The 8072-nt window shown below is 43.2% G+C and overlaps 1 long non-coding RNA gene and 1 other non-coding gene across 6 annotated transcripts in view; one reads left to right on the plus strand and one right to left on the minus strand.

Annotated features, from left to right (window-relative positions):
- The window catches only part of LOC133502355 (uncharacterized), a 58317-nt gene extending 51603 nt beyond the window's left edge, over window positions 1–6714 (minus strand). Inside the window, exons 1-3 of one of the 5 annotated variants that reach the window (XR_009795464.1) lie at window positions 6401–6714; window positions 6220–6293; window positions 3615–3696 (exon numbers count right to left, since the gene is read on the minus strand). This is a non-coding gene — a long non-coding RNA (uncharacterized LOC133502355). Of the gene's footprint in view, window positions 1–3614; window positions 3697–6165 lie in introns of all 5 variants that reach the window. The other 4 variants (XR_009795465.1, XR_009795463.1, XR_009795461.1 and 1 more) reach the window with 4 other exon arrangements.
- Window positions 6715–7505: 791 nt separating this feature from the next.
- trnan-guu (transfer RNA asparagine (anticodon GUU)) lies at window positions 7506–7579 on the plus strand. The gene has a single exon. It is a non-coding gene; the product is annotated as a tRNA-Asn (tRNA).
- The last annotated feature ends 493 nt before the right edge of the window (window positions 7580–8072 follow it).

Consider the following 8072-nt stretch of genomic DNA (forward strand, 5'->3'; position numbering starts at 1 on the left):
TATTTTCTGACCAGATAAACTGTGTAGGCACACAAAAATGTTCCACACAAAGACAAAATTCATAGACGGAAAAAATTGTTCTCTGTAACTCATCATTAGATTTAAAAGAATTCTTGGTACATCTTATGGATAGGCTGACAGATAAGGTTAGACTGGAATCCCCTTCATAGATGATATAGTGATATGCAGTGAAAGGAGGGAGCAGGTGGAGGAACAATTAGAAAGATGGAGGCACGCACTGTAAAGGAGAGGAATGAAGATTAGCCGAAGTAAAACAGAATATATGTGCGTGAATGAGAGGGGTTGAGGGGGAAGTGCGAGGCTACAGGCAGAAGAGATGGCGAGGGTGGACGGCTTCAAATACTTGGGGTCAACAATCCAGAGGAATGGTGAGTGTGATAAGGAAGTGAAGAAACGGGTCCAAGCGGGTTGGAACAGCTGGCGGAAGGTGTCTGGTGTTCTATGTGACAGAAGAGTCTCCGCTCGGATGAAGGGCAAAGTTGATAAAACAGTGGTGAGGCCGGCCATGATGTACGGGTTAGAGACAATGGCGCTGAAGAGACAACAGGAAGCAGAACTGGAGGTGGCAGAAATGAAGATATTGAAGTTCTCGCTCAGAGTGAGCAGGTTGGATAGGATTAGAAATGAGCTCATTAGCGGGACAGCCAAAGTTGAATGTTTTGGAGACAAGGTTCGAGAGAGCAGACTCCGATGGTTTGGGCGTGTCCAGAGGCGAGAGAGTGAGTACGTTGGTAGAACGGTGCTGAGGATGGAGACGCAAGGCAAAAGAGTGAGAGGAAGACCAAAGAAAAGGTTGATGGATGTTGTGAGGGAGGACATGAGGACTGTGTGTGTTTGAGAGGAGGATGCATGAGATAGGCTTAGATGGAAAAAGATGACACGCTGATAAGCAGAAAGGAAAAGAAGATTTTCCTCAAGTTGTGGCCATTCCAACCGGACATGGCATTTTGACAGACCGCCATTTCATAGAAAGCCTGTCACAATGCAACTGGCACACTTTTACTTCGTCTCTTACCAGCAACGGCCTTGTAGAATAAGTGTCACGAAAAGCCCCAAAAAGTCAAATGGACATGAGGCATGGGTGTATCCATTCCCCTTTTGGGGATACTCCAAAATGATCAATTCCATTCCAAATCTTTGCTCCATTTAATCGTACGTCATGGTTTAAGTTGTTAGCTAGGACTTAGCTGACATCTTTTCCAGCAGCAGATCAGAGACAGCGCCACTGTCCTATGTTTACATTGGAATGAAAGATGCTAACTGTTGTGTCCTCTGCACGTTTTAATATTAAAAGCCAAGGTGCTCCTGACAAAAGGACTCTTTCTATTAGTCCATTTCTGTTGGGTTTTACATGCTGTGAATTCAACTTCTGATCAAAGTCCCCGAAATGAGTCCAAGGTCCATTTTATGTATTTTTAGCACTCACTATGGGCTGGGTTACTTGAGAAAAATGAGCTCAGCTCTACTAAAACTCTGATCCGAGAAAGACCGCTGATGTGAGTGAGCTAATCCTTCGACATTGACTAACATAAGGTCCAGTGAGGTGCGATATACCGCATGTATGATCATGTGCAAAAATCTATCATTGAGGCATAGTTTTCTCTGAAATCTCCAAATTGTAAAACTATTAGCGCCTTCCAACTTCGAGGTACACTATAAGGGTGCAAAAAGTGCCAGCTTGTCTGACGTTGAGGGAGGCCATTTTCTCCTTTCCTCTGGTCCAAGTGGGTGGATTTATTTTCACAGTGCTCTTGAGACTGCCACATGGTGGTGGTCGAAAAGCATGGGTGTGTGCCGAATTTCAAACACTTGAAGTATCCGAAACAACCCCCCTGTCCAAAACCCTCCATCCCTGTTCCACATTAAAGGAGCGGTGTGCTCATTTGGACTTGTCAAAGTGCATAATGGTTGTCAATGTGGGTCACAAACCCTGGCGGTCTTCATGTCATTATGTACAGTAATTTACCTGCGGTCGCTCGCTGTTAAATATCGATCAAATTTAGCAATACGTAAACTATACTTTTAAGTAAAGCCCATTAAAATGATCCAAATATAGCGAATGGGAACATTTCAGTATGGAAAAAGTCACTTGAAAGTTTTAAGCGAGTAGAACTTGAAAAGGAAAAAGATGTATCTGTACTTGTCGTTATTGGGCCTGAAAATTTTGAAATCTCAGATTATAAAATTATGTTTACTGCCTGCAAGTGAACTTGATAAGCACTCAGAACTCAAAACCGTATTTTCCACACTATAAGGCGCACTGCATTATAAGGCACACCTTCAATGACGGCCCATTTTAAAACTTTTTTTCATATACAAGGCGCACCGCATAGACGCTACAGCAGATGTTGGGGTTACGTTACACATCCACTAAATAGGCTGCGCTAAAGGTTCATTGTTGATCTATATATAATGCGCACCTGATTATAAGGCGGTCTGCCATTTTGAGAAAATTAAAGGCTCTTAGGTGCGCCTTATAGTGGGGAAAATACGGTATCTCAATATTTTGACCATTCTTTTCTATACAATCTATGATGACCCGCATCTTCCATACAGTGAGTGAGTAGTTTTACTTTGATTTGGTTGTATTGCTAAATATAATATGAATTAAAGGACTGTGGGATAAATTACCTTTTCAGACGTTATTTCCTACGACTATTTCAAGTGAACCGAGTGGACACGGTAGGGTGTCATGTAGTCAATCAGCTTCTTCCTATGAAAACATCCGGTAAGAGACCGTAAACAACCTTCCTTCCCTTCATTTGACGCCAAGCAACTGGTCGCCAGCCACACAACTGCGTCCTTTGTCGTGGGCACATCTGGAGTGAACGCACTCCCCTTTCAGGATGAGATTAAGTCGATAATAAAGAACTCAAAGATGTATTTTGGTTTTGTTTTTGAGCTTCAGAGTGGGCAGGGAGAGGTCTCCACACACGCTCATAAAACTTGGCGTGATGGAAAACAAAAAAGGCTAGTTGTATTTATTTTTTTCCCAGTTTTTGCATGAACCATCACAAAATAATATACAACAAACAAGGGGGAAAAAAACACTCCTTGTTCATAAAAAGCTTCATCGTGCTGGAACTTCAAAGTACCACGGTACACAACAAAGTCATACGTACACATTCAGTACGCTTCCAATTTGGCTTAACAAGCCTGGACAGCGACACGAGCTGAGCGACGTGACTCACGACCGACGGTCGGTGTTCATTTGTCTTTCCCGCTGCGACGCTGGCGCGTTGAGATCTAAATTGTAAATGTCGACGGCTGCCTTTTGTCTGTAAAAGAGGTCTTCATCTCGGCGAGTCTGCCCCGCGAGCTCACGTTACATTTGGCGGGGCAACACACCCGTTTTGTGAGTTGAAACAGGCCCAATTTGAAACAGACCCGCTCTCCTTTTTGAGTCTGAGCCACTTAACGTAATTAAATTGGAACCTTTTTTTTTTTTTCCTGAGTTATGCTGTCTCTCACTCTCTCCGCACTACATACTTAAAGTGGTCAACGGCTTGCTTCCTGACCAGGTCGATGATAAGTGCAATGTGGAAAACGGCGCAAACACACGCGACCGCGAACAAACACGAAGGCCAACTGACCTTGAGAGGTGCACCCAGTTCCCAACTAGGCCAGTTATTATCAGCCTTGTGTTCCAATTCCTCTGCTCATGGGTTGTATGACCTGCAAAATGTGCAAAATATGGGTCATCGTTTATCATAACACCTTGATTAACTCTGCAGGCGATACTGGAAGGGAGATTTTAACATTTTATAAGTGAAAAAATGAGTGAGTCATAGCTAACGAAAATGTTGAAAAACAAATCAGACTACCAACTGCATAAATACTGCTTAAGCTACAGGTGTCAAACTCAAGGCCCGGGGGCCGGATCCAGCCCGCCAAATGATTTTATGTGGCCCGCAAAGGCAAACCTAGTGTGCCACAATTCTTGTGAAAATCCATCCATCCATTTTCTTTGCTGCTTATCCTCACGAGGGTCGCGGTGAGTGCTGGAGCCTATCCCTGCTGTCAACGAGCAGGAGGCGGGGTACAACGTGAACTGGTTTCCAGCCAATCGCAGGGCACATACAGAAAAAACAGTCACACTGCCAATCACACTTGGGGGCAATATAGAGTGTCCAATTAATCTTCCATGTTTTTGGGATGTGGGAGGAAACCGGAGTGGCCGAGGAAAACCCACGCAGGCACAGGGAGAACATGCAAACTCCACACAGGCGGGTCCGGGATCGAGACCGGGACCTCAGAACGGTGAAGCAAAACGCTTTACCAGCTGACCCACTGTCCCGCCCTCTCGTGAAAATTTGTACCAAAGTTTCAAATTGGCACATACCATAAATGATAATATTGAGTTATTACAAGCATTTTTATGCTCCCAAACAGGAACAATAGTTGAAAAAAAAAACATAATGTTTGATTTCTGATACCAAAACGAGTTAAAAAAATTGATGAAAATATTTAAATATTTTTATAGTTTCAGTCATAACGGCCCTTATTTGACACTTACTTGACTTAAACAATATTGGAACAACCTAAGCAATGTCTCACACAGTTGAAATATATGCAGACATTATAAAGGACATCAGATAGTAGATTAACAGTCGTGTGGAACATGACCGCAATAAAGAACATAATCGATAGGCTCCAAAACATATCGGAGCTCGGTGGCTAGGTAACTGCCAAAATTGCCGTTGGACGGCAATGTCCAGATGCCACCATTTCGATATCCTTTCTTTTTCTTTTTTGAATTATAATCAACTCCTGCCCTCTTTGCACATTTTCCTGAATGTGGAACTTGGCAAGCATGTCTCGTTCGTTTTGTTGTGGAAACACAACTTTAAAAGGCCTTTTGTTTACAGATAAACTCGAGTGAGTCCTCACTATGTGCTATCTGCACATGTGCATGAAAGTGAAACCAAACCAGCATTTCTCCCGCGATTAACATCATAGATGGCGAGAAGACAGTCATGCCGACGCTTATCCCTTTTGCAGGTGTTTTTGCTTCTCGCTATTCTTGTCTGTCAGTGCGACGGTGAATCCATCTTCAGTGGTTGGAACGGGAGCAGCGTCCGAGCAGGATGTTTGGGAAGACTCGGAGGCCTTTTTGTCAGCGTTGTTGTCGAGGCGTGACCTGCATGTGTGTTTTTCACTGTGAAGGATGCGTGCCCTCGACCAGCACCGCTAGCACCATATCGAGTCAGTCACGTAAATGATGGATAGATAGAGACATAGGTAGTAAAGGAATCTTAAAGACTCGTTGAAAAGAAAGATTTAAATAGTTAAAAAACATCTGCAATGTTACGCACAAAAATTCAGGATGGAAGTCATCTGTCCTTATGCCCACAACAGCGCATATGACCCTTTTTTTTTTTTTTTTAGATGTCTTTGGGTGTGGTGCTCAACGAAATTATCAACACGAGGTCTAACCTGCTTCTGTGCAGAGTAGTCTTACATCGTACCGGATTGCAATGAAAATAGAGCCCACGATCTCAAAAGAAGAAATAATTAATAAATTAATATATCAAAGGATAAAGCCAAAATGAATGACATGAATGTCAAAGATCCCCCTTGACTGTTGTCGGGTAAAATTGGGGCAACTGTATACATTAAGAAATGCTGGCTTGCATCCATTCGGTCCAAAAATGGCACCTGGACACGTTTCAGACTCCCTGACCAAGATTAATTTACTCGCACATCAATTGCAAAAATTCTTACTAAGCTTTGGCTAAAGGTTAAAAAAAAAAAAAAAAAAAAAAAACTGTCTCCAGAACAGTCTCCAGCATTTTTGGCATCTGGACAAGTGCCTGCCTCTACCTCCACTTTTATCTCCGTGTTCGTGTCCACCAGTGAGATCATCACATCCTGTGTAAGTGGGCCATAAATGGCTCCTTCCTTAACCTCTGCTCCAGCAAACAAACACATCCTGGCCAAAGACAGGGTCTCTGAACCCAATATTTTTGACAAACTGATGCAATCTTCATCCCCACTGGAAAAAACTCTGACTATCCCTGCTAAGTTTAATTCAGTCAATCAATCAGTACATCAAATAAATACATCAATCATTCAATTATTGTTCTCGTCATGGGTCTCAAAACTGGCGGCCTGTAATATTGAGCCACATTAACATATCTTTACCTTTTAATAGAAGCACTTTTTTTTGTCCACACATTCATCAGATGAATCACTCACTGGTTCACTGTGCACGCGATGAGCCACCCCCTAGTGCCGATGTTGATGATGACGGTGATGATGATGAATACGACCTGAACTTTATAATAACAGTGATCAGGCAAAACTGTAATGCTTCTGCCTCACACTTAACACTCAGAGCCCGACTGGCAAAGACACGCCACACCAATGATAATCATACTTTTCCATTCTTGCTCTCCTCCTGGGCCAGATGAAAGGAGCACTTTAGACCCATTACTGGAAGGCCTGAGTGCGCATTCATCAGCCGGCAACTTAAAAGCTCAGCTGCATGCCGCAAGGATACCGCCCCACCAATGTTCCCTCTCAGCTGCGCAACTGCGCATTTGCGCACTTGTCGCACATACTCAGCGCAGATGAAATAAAATCCAGCGCAGTGAACTGCAGTCTGACATTTTTTTTTTTTATTTTAAATCAAGGCAGCACACTGGCTCTCACAAAGAGCTCCTGCACGGCCACACCGGGCCACACACTCTACTTCCTGGTTTACTTGACTCCGCCCCCTCCGCTCTTAAAGGGGTAATTACAATTGGTGTGTAATGTTAAAATTCCACTTTGGCACAGCCTGATCAAGGATGAAAGCGCAGACGATATACTGCCCAAAAAGCTAATTCTGTATTTTACATATAAGAGGCAATATAACATTAACCCTAAAACTATCATCATTAGCATCATTCATCTTTCAACATGCATTGCGTAAGATATTCTGCAAGCAATAATTCAGTTTTACACCAAGAAAAACAGACGGGGATATCATTGTGGGTTAAAAAAAAAAAAAAAATGAAGCAAAGTTGGAAGCGACATTTCAAATTTGTAGTTCATAGTTGGCTTGGTTTGGTTAGCAATGTATTTTTTTGTTTGTTGATATTTTCAGTGTAAGCTTGTGAAAACAAAATTGTTGTTAAAAATGTTCTGATGGGAATGTAATCTGAACCTTTTAATGAGCCGTGTCACTTCAATGGATGACTCTGATTGACCACAGTGCGCATGTCTGATGTTGTTGGTCAAAAGGAGTGCTCGCGGCCTTAGTGTGTTTGCTCAGACACGTAAAAAATTAGAGGGAACATTGCACCCCAACCCGAAGGAAGATGAGGGGGACTTAACGAATGGAAACATTTAAGATTACACTAATTGACTGAAAAAGTAAACTCATCATTCCTTCCATTTTCAATTGATGTTCTATCATCATGAGTGTTGCAGGTAAGCTCGAGACCTTTGCACAAAAGGCAAGATACACCCGGGTGAGCGCACGAACTCAGCAGAGATAAGTCTCTGTGGCGCAATCGGTTAGCGCGTTCGGCTGTTAACCGAAAGGTTGGTGGTTCGAGCCCACCCAGGGACGGTTTCGTATTTTGCAAATCCCCTAATTGTGAGAGTGGCACGTGTCATCCTGTTTGACTCAGCTGTATTTCCAGTGAGTCTGCTAAGTCGAGACGAACCGAACTGATACTTTTGAGTCTGCAGTGTTTCCAATCCCTTAGTCTACAAACTCAAGTCTAGGAAGCAATAAAACCAGTTTGTGGGGTTTAGGAACGACTCCAATTAGTCCAGGAGAAAGAGAGAAAGAGTGAGTGAGTGAGTGAGTGAGTGAGTGAGTGAGTGTGAGTGAGTGAGTGAGTGAGTGAGTGAGTGAGTGAGTGAGTGAGTGAGTGAGTGAGTGAGTGAGTGTGAGTGAGTGAGTGAGTCAAGTCAGTGAGTGAGTGAGTGAGTGAGTGAGTCAGTCAGTCACTGAGTGAGTGAGTGAGTCAAGTCAGTGAGTGCGTGAGTGAGTCAGTCAGTCAGTCAATAACGAGAACCCCCTGTCATGAAATGCTCCATACACGCAACGTGGAGGG

The sequence above is a fragment of the Syngnathoides biaculeatus genome, chromosome 6 (assembly GCF_019802595.1).
Source record: "Syngnathoides biaculeatus isolate LvHL_M chromosome 6, ASM1980259v1, whole genome shotgun sequence".
Lineage (NCBI taxonomy): Eukaryota > Metazoa > Chordata > Actinopteri > Syngnathiformes > Syngnathidae > Syngnathoides > Syngnathoides biaculeatus.